This window comes from Schistocerca serialis, chromosome 2, assembly GCF_023864345.2.
Source record: "Schistocerca serialis cubense isolate TAMUIC-IGC-003099 chromosome 2, iqSchSeri2.2, whole genome shotgun sequence".
Classification (NCBI taxonomy): Eukaryota; Metazoa; Arthropoda; class Insecta; order Orthoptera; family Acrididae; genus Schistocerca; species Schistocerca serialis.
Genome location: NC_064639.1, coordinates 957,609,671 through 957,627,912, shown reverse-complemented (window position 1 = coordinate 957,627,912; position 18,242 = coordinate 957,609,671). Strand labels below are relative to the sequence as shown.

General features: G+C 44.1%; 1 non-coding gene across 1 annotated transcript; it reads right to left on the bottom strand.

Moving 5' to 3' along the window:
- Positions 1–6,432: 6,432 nt before the first annotated feature.
- On the bottom strand, positions 6,433–6,507 carry Trnaa-cgc (transfer RNA alanine (anticodon CGC)). The gene has a single exon. It is a non-coding gene; the product is annotated as a tRNA-Ala (tRNA).
- Between the last annotated feature and the right edge of the window lie 11,735 nt (positions 6,508–18,242).

The following is an 18,242-nucleotide window of genomic DNA, read 5'->3' as shown; positions in this document are numbered from 1 at the left end:
CCTACAATGTGCTGACATGAGGAAAGTTTCCAACCGATTTCTCATACACAAACAGCAGTTGACCGGCGTTGCCTGGTGAAATGTTGTTGTGACGCCTCGTGTAATGAGGAGAAATGCGTACCATCACGTTTCCGACTTTGATAAAGGTCGGATTGTAGCCTACCGCGATTGCGGTTTATCGTATTGCGACATTGCTGCTCGCGTTGGTCGAGATCCAATGACTGTTAGCAGAATATGGAATCGGTGGCTTCAGGAGGGTAATACGGAACGCCGTGCTGGATCCCAACGGCCTCGAGATCACAGGCATCTTATCCGCATGGCTGTAACAAATCGTGCAGCCACGTCTCGATCCCTGAGTCAACAGATGGGGACGTTTGCAAGACACCAACCGTCTGCACGAACAGTTCGACGACGTTTGCAGCAGCATAGACTATCACCTCGGAGACCACGGCTGCGGTTAACCTTGACGCTGCATCACAGACAGGAGCGCCTGCGATGGTGTACTCAACGACGAACCTGGGTGCATGAATGGCAAAACGTCATTTTTTCGTATGAATCCAGGTTCTGTTTACAGCATCACGATGGTCGCATCCGTGTTTGGCGACATCGCGGTGAACGCACATTGGAAGTGTGTATTCGTCATCGCCATACTGGCGTATCGCCCGGCACGATGGTATGGGGTGCCATTGATTACACGCCTCGACCACCTCTTGTTCGCATTGACGGAACTTTGAACAGTGGACGTTACATTTCAGATGTGTTACGACCCGTGGCTCTACCCTTCATTCGATCCCTGCGAAACCCTACATTTCATCAGAATAATGCACGACCGCATATCCTGTACGGGCCTTTCTGGAACAGAATATGTTTGACTGCTGCCCTGGCCAGCAGATTCTCCAGATCTCTCACCAATTGAAAACGTCTGGCCAATGTTGGCCGAGCAACTGGCTCGTCACAATATGCCAGTCACTACTCTTTATGAACTGTGGTATCGTGTTGAAGCTGCATGGGCAGCTGTACCTGTACACGCCATCCAAGCTCTGTTTGACTCAATGCCCAGGCGTATCAAGGCCGTTATTACGGCCAGAGGTGGCTGTTCTGGGTGCTGATTTCTCAGGATCTATGCACCCAAATTGCGTGAAAATGTAATCACATGTCAATTCTAGTATAATATATTTGTCCAATAAATACCCGTTTATCATCTGCATTTCTTCTTGGTGTAGCAATTTTAATGGCCAGTAGTGTATAGCCTTAAGCTAGCTTCTCTGACCGAAGTTTCCCTACCTCAAATTGTTCAGTGGAGCTTGCTCTATGACCTGTTAAATTTTTGCACGCTCTGACGGAAACACACAGTATAATGGGCGTGAACAGCGTCATATACTAAGTGATCACTGTAAATAACACCGGGATGGCACGTACAAGTGCGTGAAATCGTTATCAGCACCTGACAGACTTTGGAAGGGGATTTATTCTGGGTCTCCATTTGGCGGGATGGTCGAATCGCTCCGCATACAGTCTTGTGGGGCATTCGAATGTGACGGTGGCTCATTGTTGGACTGCTTGGGAACGTGAGGACAGGCTTAATCGTAGTCGTGATTCCGGTTGGCTGTGACTGACCCCACAAGGGAGGATCGCCATATCGTGCACCAAGGACATGAAATCTCTTCAAATCTGTCAGTAATCCGAGAGCAACTAGAGGACTCCCTGCAACGTTCTGCGTCATGCCGCACTTCTGGTCGAACACTAGCAGCAGCCAGACTGGGGATCTACGCCCCTTATGAAGGCTGCCGTTCACACCATAATACAAACGCATGTGCCTGGAGTCTTGCCGTGACAGGGAAGCATGGAGTGCTGATGGAAGACGTCGCATTGTGTTCAGCAACGAATCATAGTTCTGCACTACCTCGGATGCCCATCGGCCTGGGAAGACACCCCATTCTTCCAGTGTTTTGTACAAGCACGGTGTTGTTACTCCTGGCATCACTGTGCAGGTAGTCATCAGCAATGGCTTCAGGTCACAGTTGGCGGTGACTGAGAGGAACTAACAGCACAGCGGTACGTCACAGACATCCTGCATCCTCATGTGTTACCTCCCATGCCATTTTTCAACAGTACAAAACTCATCCACACATTGCACGTCTCTCTATGAACTGTCTGTTGTTGAGGTATTCAGGATCCTCGATCTGCACCCAATATGTGTGGCACCAGCTCGGACATCAACTCCGCTCCAGTACCAGATCTACAATATCAAGGACGAGTGACAACAGTTGTGGGCCAGCATAACTCAGGAGAGGGTACGAGGACTTTAAGACACCCTTCCCAAACGAATCTGTGCGTGCATCCACGCCAGAGAGCGTGCAACGTCATATTAACACGTGGAGTCATACTGCCAAGTTCTTTTTAAATTTGACTCGATTTTGTAATCATTGAAATAACATCACATACCCTCTTAACCCGTAGAGTTATATTTCGTTTCTTCCTCCCTTTCTGGGTGATTCACTTTGTAATATGTATGTGTGTGTGTGTCAAAAACTAAGGAATATTTTCTCATTTACTCATCTTCAAACGGAGTGATTCCTTTAAAAGGACACGACTGATTATCATCTCTGTCCTTCACACCGACCGAGCTTGAACTCCTTCTCTAATGTCCTCCCTGTACCCTGTCGACGGAAAGTTTAGCCCTTATTTTCCTCTCCTTATTCTACATAGTTACAGCTACTCCACAATTTGCGCGTCCACCTCCCAAATTTTGCTCTATGCTTGACGCAATGAAGTACCACGTCTAATCAATTTCAGTGCGAATATTTTATGCGTTTAGTGCTCCAAATCTATCATATGAAATACAAATCTGAACAAAAGACCCAATTAATGAGATCTTTCAGGTTTGCGCTGTGTGACTGATTTATGGTGTACTTACGAGTGTTCTGCCGAGATGTGGATTATTCAGGACCACGTTTCGACGACCATTGCGCTGTATGGTATCACAAGATATTTAAATATACTAACTGCCTCCATTTTACGTGCAGTATTTGCCTTTCCATGTAATGTGGAGCATTTTTATGTTTGTCATGAATTCTGTTTCTTTCTAGATGAAATTCTGAGACCAGTTGTGCTCGATATTCTTTCGAGAGGGTTTATTTGAGTAGCTGTTTCTGTGAGGTTTTCTGAAATTGTAAAATCTTCTGCAGTAGCCTGGCGATCTATCTTAATGCCATTCTAATGTTATCCATTTTGAGGATGCGAGGTAACGGTTGTTTTGATTTAACAGTAATCATTGGGCATTCAACGTATTTCTGTCGTACACACAGCTCAACACCGCGTTTCGAAAAACAACGCTCTTATCATCAGTGTGTTAAACTTATTTCATGAGACTAAAGCGCTAAAAAGTCTAACGCCATAATTGGGGCGTTCATAAAACGAAACAGAATAAAAACACATTGAACTATGGCTCCTCTTCTTATTTTAAAATCGTCGACTTTTGTCAGTAGCCGTCCCATCTCACGCCACACACCGCACTTGGCTGTGTCCTGCTGTTTCAGGTAACGACGCTTCTGCAGAGGTATGGAGGTTGCCGTGAATAACAATTTTACGTTCTTGGAGGCCACATTTGATCATCAGGACTCGGACTGGTACGATGTGAGGTGTGAGATGGGACGGCTAATCGTAGAAATCGACGATTTTAATGTAAGACGAGAAGTCACAGATCCCAATGTCTTCTTGTTATATTGCGTCTTGTGAACGCCGCAATTATGTTGATAGGCTCTTCAGTGATCTAAGTTTTACAACCTGATGATAAGAGCCTTCTCTCGAGACGCATTGTTGAGCTCTGTATAGGACAGAAATATGGTTGAATGTCACCGATTATTACTGTTCAGTCCATCTGATTTCACTCAGTTTTGTGATTTTTTTTAAGTTTCATATGCGAGATTCCTACATTTTTTAAACACAGTTATACACTATATTTGATCTATATAAAATGTATTACGGTATGTCTTTCGAAGCTTCTTAAACGATTTAATTTGAGTTACATTGGTTCCTACTAAATAATTGCCACTGTTTCATGCCTGTTACTGGGGTTCGCGAATTGTTTTCCCATGCGTTATTGACGAAAACTGAAAACACTAGTGAAATTTAAGAGGATATGCGAAGTTATATCTGGAGGAGAACAGGCAGCACGTGGAAACAGTGTAGGATGTTGCAGCTCTTACGTAAAGCTTCACATCTGGCCTCGCCCTGGGCGCAGAACACAGGTGCCCGTCTCGTGTGAGCGCACGATGCTGGTTGTTATCGTTTCCCGTAGTTTTGGTAACCTTCCACGGCGGAACGTCGGCGGACTCGTAAACAGCTGCCAGTCTGCCTGCCTGCGGTGCAAAAATTCTACTACCGAGTGTATAGTTCAATAAGTAATGCAACACATTGTAAGGGGGTTCGCCACCCCTCTGGAGCAAATGCAATCTCAATATATTGCTCAATTGCTAGATCGACAATTCACAGACGCTGCCTGAGACATAAAATATCTTTGCCCCTGTCAAAAGAGAGCTGCAGTAGAGTCGCAGGTCAGAGCAGTCTCTGCCGCAGTTACAGTCGCTCGCTGCTACAGTGTCGTTGTAGTCTGTCGCTAGTACAGCGCAGTTTATAGTTAGTAGTTGTTAAAGTCACAGTGCAGAACAAATTGTAAAATTTTATTATATGGAACTGAATAATAATTGTGATCAGCCGCAGAGGTAAATGATACCATGAAATGAGATGATGATGAACAAATGAATAATTGTTAATACAGGGTGTTACAAAAAGGTACGGCCAAGTTTTCAGGAAACATTCCTCACACACAAAGAAAGAAAATATGTTATGTGGACATGTGTCCGGAAACGCTTACTTTCCATGTTAGAGCTCATTTTATTACTTCTCTTCAAATCACATTAATCATGGAATGGAAACACACAGCAACAGAACGCACCAGCGTGGCTTCAAACACTTTGTTACAGGAAATGTTCAATATGTCCTCCGTTAGCGAGGATACATGCATACACCCTCCGTCGCATGGAATCCCTGATGCGCTGATGCAGCCCTGGAAAATGGCGTATTGTATCACAGCCGTCCACAATACGAGCACGAAGAGCCTCTACATTTGGTACCGGGGTTGCGTAGACACGAGCTTTCAAATGCCCCCATAAATGAAAGTCAAGAGGGTTGAGGTCAGGAGAGCGTGGAGGCCATGGAATTGGTCCGCCTCTAGCAATCCATCGGTCACCGAATCTGTTGTTGACAAGCGTACGAACACTTCGACTGAAATGTGCAGGAGCTCCATCGTGCATGAACCACATGTTGTGTCGTACTTGTAAAGGCACATGTTCTAGCAGCACAGTAGAGTATCCCGTATGAAATCATGATAACGTGCTCCATTGAGCGTAGGTGGAAGAACATGGGTCCCAATCAAGACATCACCAACAATGCCTGCCCAAACGTTCACAGAAAATCTGTGTTTGTGACGTGATTGCACAATTGCGTGCGGATTCTCGTCAGCCCACACATGTTAATTGTGAAAATTTACTATTTGATCACCTTGGAATGAAGCCTCATCCGTAAAGAGAATATTTGCACTGAAATGAGGATTGACACATTGTTGGATGAACCATTCGCAGAAGTGTACCCGTGGAGGCCAATCAGCTGCTCATAGTGCCTGCACACGCTGTACATGGTACGGAAACAACTGGTTCTCCCGTAGCATTCTCCATACAGTGACGTGGTCAACGTTACCTTGTACAGCAGCAACTTCTCTGACGCTAACATTAGGGTTATCGTCAACTGCACGAAGAATTGCCTCGTCCATTGTGTGTCCTCGTCGTTCTAGGTCTTCCCTAGTCGCGAGTCATAGGCTGGAATGTTCCGTGCTCCCTAAGACGCCGATCAACTGCTTCGAACGTCTTTCTGACGGGACACCTTCGTTCTGGAAATCTGTTTCCATACAAACGTACCGCGCCACGGCTATTGCCCCGTGCTAATCCATACATCAAATGGGCATCTGCCAACTCCGCATTTGTAAACATTACACTGACTGCAAAACCACGTTCGTGATGAACACTAATCTGTTGATGCTACGTACTAATGTGCTTGATGCTAGTACTGTAGAGCAATGAGTCGCATGTCAACACAAGCACCGAAGCCAACATTACCTTCCTTCAATTGGGCCAACTGGCGGTGTATCGAGGAAGTACAGTACAAACTGACGAAACTAAAATGAGTTCTAACATGGAAATTAAGCGTTTCCGGACACACGTTCACATAACATCTTTTCTGTGTTTGTGTGTGAGGAATGTTTCCTGAAAGTTTGGCCGTACCTTTTTGTAACACCTTGTATAATGAAAAATCAACAGTGTAATTAAGTCAACCATCTATTACAAGGTAAGAAACTTCCTGGCAGATTAAAACTGTGTGCCCGACCGAGACTCGATCTCGGGACCTTTGCCTTGCGAGGGCAAGCGCTCTACCAACTGAGCTACCGAAGCACGTCTCACGCCCGGTACTCACAGCTTTACTTCTGCCAGTACCTCGTCTCCTACCTTCCAAACTTTACAGAAGCTCTCCTGCGAACCTTGCAGAACTAGCACTCCTGAAAGAAAGGATATTGCGGAGACATGGCTTAGCCACAGCCTGGGGGATGTTTCCAGAATGAGATTTTCACTCTGCAGCGGAGTGTGCGCTGATATGTTTCATATCAGCGCACACTCCGCTGCAGAGTGAAAATCTCATTCTATTATAAGCTAAATTTTTATTGGCATGCGCCCAGTTAAGTCACTTGTCTGAGATGTTAATATGAATTTGTTCCAATCTTTTCTTTTGTGATTCGTCAGCACCAGTTGACCCAGATTTGTAATACATTCAAATTTCACGTGTAATGGATTGTAGCTCTTTATCAATAACACAAAAATTTTGAGAATATAATTGTTTTTACCAGTTAACTATAAAAGTATAATTTCCCCTTAAGTCATTGCCAGTCCCGATCTCGTCATTTATCTAAATTAAAATATTCCAGAATTCTTGTCAGACCATAGTCATGTGCTCTTTAGTAATCAGACGACCAGCTGTGCAGCTGTGTCACTAAGTAAAGTCAGTTTTTCTAGTAATTCAGATCTCAGACAAATGTTATCCAGTATTAGTAGACATGCCAGCATTGAACTCAGGTGTGCCATTTACGAGCAGATATATAGACAGCGTTATCCAGCGACACTATCACAAGGTAAGAATTTTTCAGTTTATTTCTCACGGACAGGTTCAGAATGATTTCACAGGGCCACGGCGTAGCGCTGCTTACATCAAAATTTATCAGTTTTTCATGAGTTAAGATTTATCAGTTTTCATACGTCAGAATTTAATTATTCACATATAATTATTTTTATTTTTATTTTCTGTTCGGGAAGGTTACATATCATTATTTTATATTTCTTTATTTATACAGAAGGTTACCACATTTCCTTCTGAATGACAGATGGTTTTATTCAGGATTCCAATAAACCATATTATTTCCCAATCTTTTGGCTGCGAAACCCTATTTTCCAATATAGTCTCTGTTCAATGCGGCGGACTTACGCTACCTTACTGTGAGGGCCTGTATGCCCGCGTGGTACCACTCTACTGGTCGACGTCGGAGCTAACGTCTTGCTGCAACAGTAACCCCCCAGTCATACACGTACTGCTTCCCGCCGCTGAGAATGCGGCTTTGAAATTTTCCTTCGGAGGAGAGGTGGTCTGGTGCCACTCCACGGATCGCCGTTCTGTTTCCTGTTCGAAGTGACGAACCCATGTTTCATCGCCTGTGACTATGTTCGACAAAAAAATTGTCAAGATCAGCCTTATAAAGCTCGAGCAGGTCCACACAGATGGTCCTTCGTTGCTCTGTATGGTCTTCTGTTAGGCGGCAAGGATCTCAGCCGTCACACACCTTTGCGTAGCTTCGCTGGTGGACGAAGGTGTCAGCATTACCAACAGAGACGTCCAGTCATGCAACGAGGTTTTTGATTGTCATCCGTCGATCACTTCGAATGAGAGTGTCCCCACGTTCCAATACTGCAGGGGTCACAGCTGTACGTGGCTGGCCGGTTACGCGGGAGATTGGACAGGTTTGCATGACCTTCTTGCTATGATGACAGATGCCTTGTCCAATGACTCGCCGTGCGTTTGTTCACGGCCATATCTGCGTAGACATTCTGCTAGCCCCTCTGAATATCTGCAATGCTCTGGTTTTCCGCTAAACGAAACTCAATGACAGCTTCTCCGTGATAGGCGCCATTTTGAAGGCACGTATAGCGCCGCCACCAATCAGAAGTTCACGAAACTGTATAGGCTGATACGGGAATATTCCACAATGCCCCACAACAAATTCCGCATTTTGCAGCCGAAGCTGGCCCAGGAAAAAATGTATTGCATTATTTTTTGAACGCCCTGTGTTCCATGGTCCATGGGTGTTGTTGAGGATGTCTGGTATTAATGGACAACATAAGTAGTTTCCAAAGACAATTCATATTTTGTTGTCAGTCGGGCCGGCCGGAGTGGCCGTGCGGTTCTAGGCGGTACAGTCTGGAGCCGAGCGACCGCTACGGTCGCAGGTTTGAATCCTGCCTCGGGCGTGGATGTGTGTGATGTCCTTAGGTTAGTTAGGTTTAATTAGTTCTAAGTTCTAGGCGACTGATGACCTCCGAAGTTAAGTCGCATAGTGCTCAGAGCCATTTTGTTGTCAGTCAACACCATTAAGTGTCTGGAAGGAAGAGGAACGGGAAGGCGAGGGGTTTGACAACAGTCACCATTGCATCCAGTCTTTTAAAAAAAACTTCGAGCGAGCAATGTATGGGAAAAATTAAAGAACAGGAGCACGGCAACCAACCGCAATCTCACTGGTTTTGCATTATTTTTGCATATCCGGATTTCAGCTATAAACAGCCATCTTCGGTGCATTTCAGTGAGTTACCATCCAACAGTACATGCAACCACACCCAGATTTCAGCTATAAGTAGTCATCTTCAATGCATCCGTCACCATATGGTGGCATCTACTGCTACGAATTTGTTGGATTTATAACTCACGAAAATGCAGTGGAAAAGGCTGTTTATAGCTGAAATCTGGATATGTAAGAACAATAAAAAAAAACAGTGGGACTGTGACTGACTGCTGTGACCCTATCCTTCCTTAATTAATCTACAATTGCAGTGCCCAACGATTCCTTGTGGAATCAAAGTTGGTCAATGTGTAGGAGTGTAGTGGCACATCTCAGTACACGTAACTTGCAGCCAGACAAGCAGTTTGGTTCCTCGAAAGGAGTATCCACAGAAAATGCAATTTATTATTAGTGTGAGATACTAACAGCGCTAAACGATAGTCTGAGCACTGTAGATATTTTTGGTTTAACAGAAGCATCTGGCTGTGTGGACCAAGCAATGCTTTTGCGTAAAATTCTTCATTTGTGTGGCCATATTGTCCGTTGTTGCTTTATAATTCCTGAGGGCATATTTGTTCCGTCGTTACAACTGGTACAAGAAAATGCGTGTTTTCCTCCTCAGACATGTTTCGCTTTATTGAAAAAAAAAAATGGTTCAAATGGCTCTGAGCACTATGGGACTCAACTGCTGAGGTCATTAGTCCCTTAGAACTTAGAACTAGTTAAACCTAACTAACCTAAGGACATCACAAACATCCATGCCCGAGGCAGGATTCGAACCTGCGACCGTAGCGGTCTTGCGGTTCCAGACTGCAGCGCCTTTAACCGCACGGCCACACCGGCCGGCGCTTTATTGAAGTAAAGCATCATCAGTGGTATGCAATTAAGGTTATTTACAATTTATAAGATCATTACGTTTCCACAGGTTATTAAATGTGATGGTTTATATACATTAAAATGAATCTTCTTAAAGTGGTAATAGAGGCAACCAGTGTAAACGTAATGATATTTAAATTGTAAATATCTTTAATTACGGACCACTGATGATGCTTTACTTCAACAAAGTAACCTTTGCATAAATTTGAACATTGTTGCATCAGGGAAAAAACTCAACAATGGCTCACTTCATATCCGGAAAGTACGAAGCTGAACGTTGTTTAACAGTTGTGGAAAGTGGCGGGTGTCACATCGATTTCGGCGCCATTGGTTTCCTTATTATATACCAATTATCAGCCGTTAACATGACAGGTGGCTCAAAAATGTTTTTCTACGCACATGAGACAAGTGTCACTGTGAAATACTTGGGATGTAGTATACATGATGTAGCTAATGGGGTAGTAGTATCAGCATGTGGCTTTCAAAGAACAAATTAACGTTTAACAGCTGCAAAACCCATTGCTTACAGTTTATGACAGGGAACTTTTGCAAAACCTTTATGTTACTGTCTCAAGGTAGTCAAACAGTCATTGCGGGCGATCATTTTAAATTCTTAAAATTAGAATTTAAAACAGTCTTGACTGCAATTTTTTTGTTTGAGTGAGTAACCGGTTTCGAGTCTTTCATAGAGTCATCTTCAGACTCGAGAGCGGTGGATGGACACTGCCAGACGAGTTCCGTCGACCCCGACGCTCGTGTAACTGCAGTGTCCATCCACCGCTCTGGAGTCTGAAGATGACTCTATAAGAGTCGGAACCGGTCACTCACTCCAACAAAAAAATTGCGATCAAGACCGTTTTAAATTTTAATTTTAACAAATTTTAAGGTCCCTGACTATGTTTTCAAAAATTTCAAAAATTTTAAATTCTTATGACTGTGGGTTGATATAAGGCTTCTTGGAAGAATCACGTTCAAGATTTAGTGCATAAACTGAACGCTGTTCCCTTGGCTGTAATATTGATCTCCACTAAGTCTGTCACTGAAAATCGAAAGCTTTCTACTTCCCTCATTTCACTCTGTTATTTCGTATGGCGTATTTTGGGCAACTCTTTTCTCTCACCAATAAAATTTTTAGCCCAGAAGAGGCTGTCAACTGTCAGTGTGGTGTCTCGGAATTCTACCTCTGCCATCCCTCTATACGTATTCCATCATGGGATTTGTTCTGATAATACCGATTCAGTCAGAAGAAGCTGCAACATTCATTCATCGACCACTAGAGGAAAATAGGATAGGAACGGCGATAACATTTTCTTAAACATTGTTCGGAAATGTGTGCGCTATTCAGCATGTTTCATTTTCAATTGGCTTCCTGCAGAACTTGAAAAGACAAGTCATAAACCCAATTGTTCAAGTTGAAAGGCCTCCTTGTGGGACACTGTACAGGAGTTCCTCGTAATTGTTGAGAACTTCGCCGTAATATATTATTAATTCCTATATTCTCACAATGTTTTCGTGTTTTATGAATTTTTAAAATATTTTGTTTATAAATTTTGTAATTAACGTTTTGGAAACTACGTACTGGCTCGTTCCATGACCATGTAGCTTTGGTTCACATGGTCCAATGAAACATGACAGATGAATTAAAAAATAATGAAATGCTACGAAATACACTGGCATCCAGAATTAAAGCAACGAATAGAAATTTTGCAAGGTTGCGTTTATTCTGCCGCAGAATAGTATAAACAGGTGATAGTAAAGTAGAAACAGTGTAAAAATACAGAACATAAACACTGCAACATGTATGACAGTAGGAAAATGAATTCTTCGTTTTTTTTTCCAACGTAACGGATTTGCGCACACATTCCGACAACTGATTAATGTTCTCAGTATGGCGTGTGATCAACACTGGCAGCAATACAGGCCTGACAACGACTGGGCATTCTGTGAATGATGACGTCAGGTTCATGTTGAGGCAAGAACGCCCATTCTTCCTGCAGAACTGCACGTAAGTCTTGGAGAATGGTTGGTGGATGATGATGTGATGCAACCCGTGTCCCTGGTACATCCCACACATGCTCCATGAAATTCAAACCGGGAGAGCGAGCGACCCATGCCACGTCAGCCACCCGTGCTCTATGACGTCTAGCATAATCGTCCACCAACATGAAGTCTGGCCCACAGCACCTCGCAACAACCACACATGATGTCCCAAGATCTCATCACGATACCCGACAGCAGTGAAACCTTGCCACTTTACTTGCACAGTTTCGTGGAGAGATGTTTCAGTGGTCAACATAATGCCTGCCCACGTCATTAGGGATCCTTCTCCATACCGATCTCTTTCCATAATGTCTGGATCCCAAAATCATGTTCCACGTTCCCTCCAGATGCAAATCCGTCGGTAACCACACTCCAGAGCAAATTGGGACTCATCTGTGAAAAGAACATTTGCTCACTGTTCGATCATTCAGGTGGCATGTTGGACTCCACTCTAGACGTTCCCTTCTGTGAAGACGCATCAGAGTTACACATACAGCAGGTCTCCCGCAGCAATGGCCACTCTGCCGAAGCCTTCTTTACACCGTTTGCATCGATACAACACGTCCAGTGGATGCTGCAAGATCAGGCGCCAGTTGCCGTATAGTACGAAGGCAGTACTGTCGTGCCCTTACGGTTAAATAACGATCCTCTCTTTCTGATGTCACACATGGCCGATCCTGGTCTTTGGGATACAGTTTCGGTCTCTATAAACCGTCGTCACATCCGGGAAACAACAGAACGATTTCCATTAAGACACTGGGCCACATCAGTTTGTGACTGTCCTGCTTTCGTTCTTCCTATGGCCCTACAGCTCAGAGAGTCTGGCAGGCGTCTTCTCTGTACAATGCTGCACCATGTGTCACGACTGTGTACACAGTGATTATGTATGTGGGACTACCCTTCAAACACTACCCTGTTTGACAGGTGCACTGAGCGCAGTGGTTAGCACACTGGACTCGCATTCGGGAGGACGACGGTTCAATCCCGCGTCCGGCCATCCTAATTTAGGTTTTCCGTGATTTCCCTAAATCGCTCCAGGCAAATGCCGGGATGGTTCCTTTGAAAGGGCACGGCCGAATTCCTTCCCCAATCCGATGAGATCGATGACCTCGCTGTTTGGTCTCTTCCCTCAAACAACCCCCCCCCCTCCCCCAAAAAAAAAATCAGGAGGTGCACTGACGTCATCGTTGGCGTGGTCATCCGTTGACCGGAATGCCATCTTCCACGACGAACGCTAGCGTACGGTCATCTGTCGATAGTTTGTACGAGTACATCGTGAATTAGACACGGGACGGGGAAATAGCGGTTTGTTGCTTTAATTTTGGACACGACTGTAGCTCGTTTCCTTCTGCACCAGAATATGGTTTAGTTGTGAATTACGTAAGCAATTTTTATTACCAGTGTTATACACTACTGCAATAAAAAATCGAAACATTGTGAATGAAGTAGTATCTACATGATAGTTTTTCACGCTATAATATAATAAGCGTAGGAACATATGCATATGGATAGACTATTCCTCGTAGTTTTTGAGAACTTTTCACTGTATTGTGATTAGAGACAGACTATTTAGACCAACATTTTAAATATCTCGTTCGGGCTTTTATGTCTACAATGCAGCCCTGTAATTCTAATTGTCCATTCGGACAGATGTCATCTTAGGATATAGTGTTCTGCTCTAGTTCTTCTCCTAATTTCTTCAATGGGCTTTACCCATATGGTCTTCTATACACAATTTGTGGCCCTCAGTACATAACTCGTAAGATTATTTAACTAGTTTATTTAATGGATTAAGTACGTCGGATACCACCATCTTTTCCAAAATAAATGAACGATGGTTCGAAATTAGGCAGAGCAGAATGGACTGGTTAGCATCCAGACCACTGTACGCTCGATTGTTTACTGCCAAGTTGCGCAAAGCTGGTCCCTTAAAGGAGGATTCCTAATTCCATCATTTGTCTTGTGACCAAGGGAAACTCTTAGAGAACCTTGCTCGGAATCTGAAATTGGAATTATTTTTATTTTGGGAGAATAAGTCCCAAACGAAAATATGAAGGCCTAATATGATTCCAGAGTCTTTACAGTCCCGATGTGTGAGGGACAGTCAATTGAAACCCGAACACCCACCACAACGGGGCAATGGAATGGTCCCACTCAAAACTTATCACCACAGGCGTTAAGACATTTATCCCACTGGGAGACGAAAGAATAACGGGACCGGCCGTTGACCTATCCTCAACTGCAACCATTCTTCTACTTCCTCGTGCGACTGAAACCGATGCGCACATCCGCCTTTCTTCAGGGCGCCAAAGACGTGAAAATCCATCCGGCTGTAAGGCGGATGTTGCAGTGTTTCCCATCCAAATCACTGAAGCCTTGCCTTCACCCATCCTGATGATTCTGTCCGACAGCATTCTAAGAACCCGAGGGCAGAGGGCAAAGCCAACAGTGGTAACTCCCACATCTTCGCCGCCAAGCTGATCAGGTCATGATGACCTTCTTCTTCGACTGCAGGGGCCGCCTGCTCGTCGATCACGTCAAGCATGGAACGATAATCAACGCGCAGCTCTATGAAGTCATTCTGCAGAAACTGCGATGGGACATAAAATCTAAATCACCAGGAATGCTGTCGGACGGAGTCACCCTGTTGCACACTGCCAATCGTTCGAAGACTACGCTGGGAAACACTGCAACATCCTCCGTGCAGCCCGGATATTTCATCGTGTTATTTTCACATCTTTGGCGGCCTGAAGAAAGTCGTGTGTGGATGTCGGTTTCAGTCGGACGAGGAAGTTCAAGAGTGGGTGTGGTTGTGGATCCGTCAGCGGCCGACTGCGTTACACGGAACAGGAAGTGATCGTCTCGTCTCCCAGTCGGTAAATGTCTTAATGAGTGTGGTGATTACTTTTGAATGGAACCATTCCATTCCGGTTTTCATTTGACTGCACTCTGCAATCAAGTTGGAGGTCCAAATCTGTGAACTCTTTTAGTAATGTACTGTATGGTATGAGGCTCTTGTTGGGTCTCTTCACGAAATGACCTATCCGCAAGTCGGAACTGTTCTCTAACTTCGGGCCCCACAGAACACAAACTATGAATTTCCAGGCTCTGGTCTATACTCTTGAAAAATTATCAGTTTCCTGCCTTGCTCTACTTTTAAAAGTGTTCCGCAGGCGCAGTCTGTGCGTCCGATTTACACTGTTGATTAGTGGGCTGCATAACAGTTAGGAGCGAAACACAGTCCGAACAAGCCACCATTCTCAAACTTCAACGCTCCACGACGCCGAAGATATGTACTTCCGAACATTTAAGCGCCCGTACTGAAATGAGCGGACAGCTATTCCCTCTCTTGCCGGATGTAAAAGCCTTTTAGTTTTGTATTTTGGAAGGTAAGCAAACAGGCGAACTTTCATTGGGCATAATGTTTTCCTCGCTCGCTGAGTGTAAGTGGGATTGGGAGTCTGAAGTGCGGGACCATTGCTGTTATCTCGATTTTTACTGATCTTCGTGGTTCTAGCTGCTCACTGGTTGCAAAACTGATCATTTGTGCGTGATGCTCTGCTACGTTACAACTGAATGTAGACATAACGAGTTATGTATGTCATAAAGCTTCTGCCTACAAAGCAGTACGAGGAGCGATCTATGATCACGGGACATGTGATAAGCATGTCGCCAGTCCCTGCAGCCGCAATTCCCAGTAGATGTATCCTGAGGGTACCGCTGCTTCTTTATTCAAACAGCTCCTCATTTGTCCTCACGAGGCTGAGTGTTGTCGGTCTCAGAGTTCCTACCTACGAGACGTTTAAGTCTATACCGCAGCCGTATAAGTGTGCATCGATAATGAGTGGTCGAATGTCAACTTAGGAAACAGTGTTCCTTGTCTCGAATGAAAAACAGCCCACAGGTGCACTAAATTATGTTTATTTTAAACATAATTTCTGCCATAATAATATAGCCTTCTTCAGAAGTCCTAAAAAATCATCAAAATAACATCTAGACCAGTGATACAATCTACACATAAACTTCAAAATTACGTAAGAGATAACATAGAACTTACATAGACACTAATAAATGAGAAATGTCTTAACCCAGCGGCCATGGTCAAGGTTTAAAATAAACATAATTTGGCGCAGCCGCTGGGCTAAGACATTTTTCATTTATGTGTATGTAAGTAATATGTTATCACTTACGTAATTTTGAAGTTTATGTATAGATTGTATCACTGGTCGAGATGTTATTTTGATCATTTTTAGGACTTCTGAAGAAGGCTACATTATTATAGCAGAAGCCATGGTCAAGGTTCAAAATAAACATAATTTAGTGCAACTGTGAGCTGTTTTCCATTCGAGGAAATTTCGTAACGGTTGCTGTTCTCGCTGCCATGATGAAAATAATGGAACAGTGTTCCATCCTACTTTTTCTAATTTTTTTATTGGAATTTACCCATACGAACATCTGTTGGGTTGGTGCTTAAGTTCGTAGTGTACTTTAAGTTCAATGAATAAGACAGATACACATAACAGAGACTTTGGTCATTAATATTATGCTTCACTGTTTACAACAGACTGCCGACGCTGGGCTAACTTTTCGATTACGCGACTGTAGAAATCAGGTCGTTTTGAGGCAAAGAACTCGTCGAGCCATGCTCGGAGCACATTTTCTCCCAACGAGACTCATGCATAGTTTTCTTTGGTCAGTCTAGAAGAATACGGGCATGTGTTATCGTGGAGTAACATCACTTCACTCAGTCGTCCTGGTCGTTGTTCTAGGACCACGCCTGCAAAACGTCTCACTTGTCGACAATAAATGTCAGCAGTGATGGTTACACCTCAACGGAGCAATTCGTAGTACACCACACGGTTGCTGTTCCACCAGGTGCATAATACTACCATTTGTGGATGCGCGCAGGTCTTTGTGCGGGAATGGTGCTCTGTTTGGGCCCAACCATTCCTTTATTTTCTTATGTTAGCATAAAGACACCATTACTCGTCATCAGTAACAACACAGGATAGGAATGGTCGGTGTTTCGTTCACGAGCCAAGTGATGACGAGCAAGCAGAGCAGCACATACAGCCATCCGCTGATTTTTGTGCTTTTGGGTAACAGCATGCGGTATTCATACATCCGATTTTTGAAACTTGCATGCAACTGTCGCATGATGGTCGAACGACCACACTTAATCACATTTGTCAGTTCTCTGGTAAACTGACATGGATTATTGTGGATTAATGCGTTTAAACGATCTTCATCAAATCCCGAAGGTCTTCGTGAACGTGGAGATTCGCGAATGTCAAAACGACGCTCCTTAAAACGAGAAAACTATTTTCTTGCTCCATTGTGTCCAATGGCTTTATCCCCATACACTGCGCAAATATTTTCTGGCTGCCTCCGCTGCTGTCACGCCCCCTCTCCCCCTCCTCCCCCATTGAACTCAGAAGAATATATGAGTTGGCTCTCCATTTTCAGCAAACACAGCTCCACGGCCACAGCTCTGCTCACAGTTTCCAAATGACAAAATGACTATATGTAAACTCAAACAGCAACAGTGAACTACAAATAAAAGATAACAGTCGGTAAATAAACCCATAGCAACCAGAATATCAACGAGCAAAACAAAAACGCTACGAACTTATGCGCCAGCCTAATGAGATTTTCACTCTACAGCGGAGTGTGCGCCGATAGACGAGGTACTGGCAGAAGTAAGGCTGTGAGGACGGGGCGTGTGTCGTGCTTGGGTAGTTCAGTTGGTGCCGGCACGGTAGCTCAGCGTGTTCGATCAGAGGGTTTAACTGCCTTCTGTAACAAAAAACTGAGTTAATCGATTCACAACAAACTTAAACGGATGTCTTACGACGTCCGCCCCGAGCAGATGCAACGAACAAAAGCGAACAAAATGAGATTTAAAAAAAAAAAAAAGTTGTTAGAGCACTTGCCCGCGAAAGGCGAAGGTCCCGAGTTGAGGTCTCGGTCCGGCACACAGTTTTAATCTGCCAGGAAGTCTAATATATACAATTTGTAATCCTTAGTGCTTAAATCCTAAGATATGCAGTACGTACTAGTAGCAAGATGGAAGAACACACGGTACAGGGAATCGAATTCAGGTCATTCCACACCGAAGACAGCTACGGAGTTAGTAATTTTTACTGAATTGTCCAGAATTTATCATAAAGACAGTTTACACTAAGAGGAACACTACATTCCGAGACTTACTTCCTGAAGGATTAGCACCGCAGGAAGGAAGTCAGCTGATGTGATACAAACAGAAATGGATATCGATTTAGAAGTCATTGGGGACTCAGTATTAGAGTCAAAATTTGATAAAGCTTTGGAAGCCTTGCTCTCCGCCAAGGCAGAAAGAATAGGTAACATCTCTTCTGAGTTTCTAAAATCGTTGGGG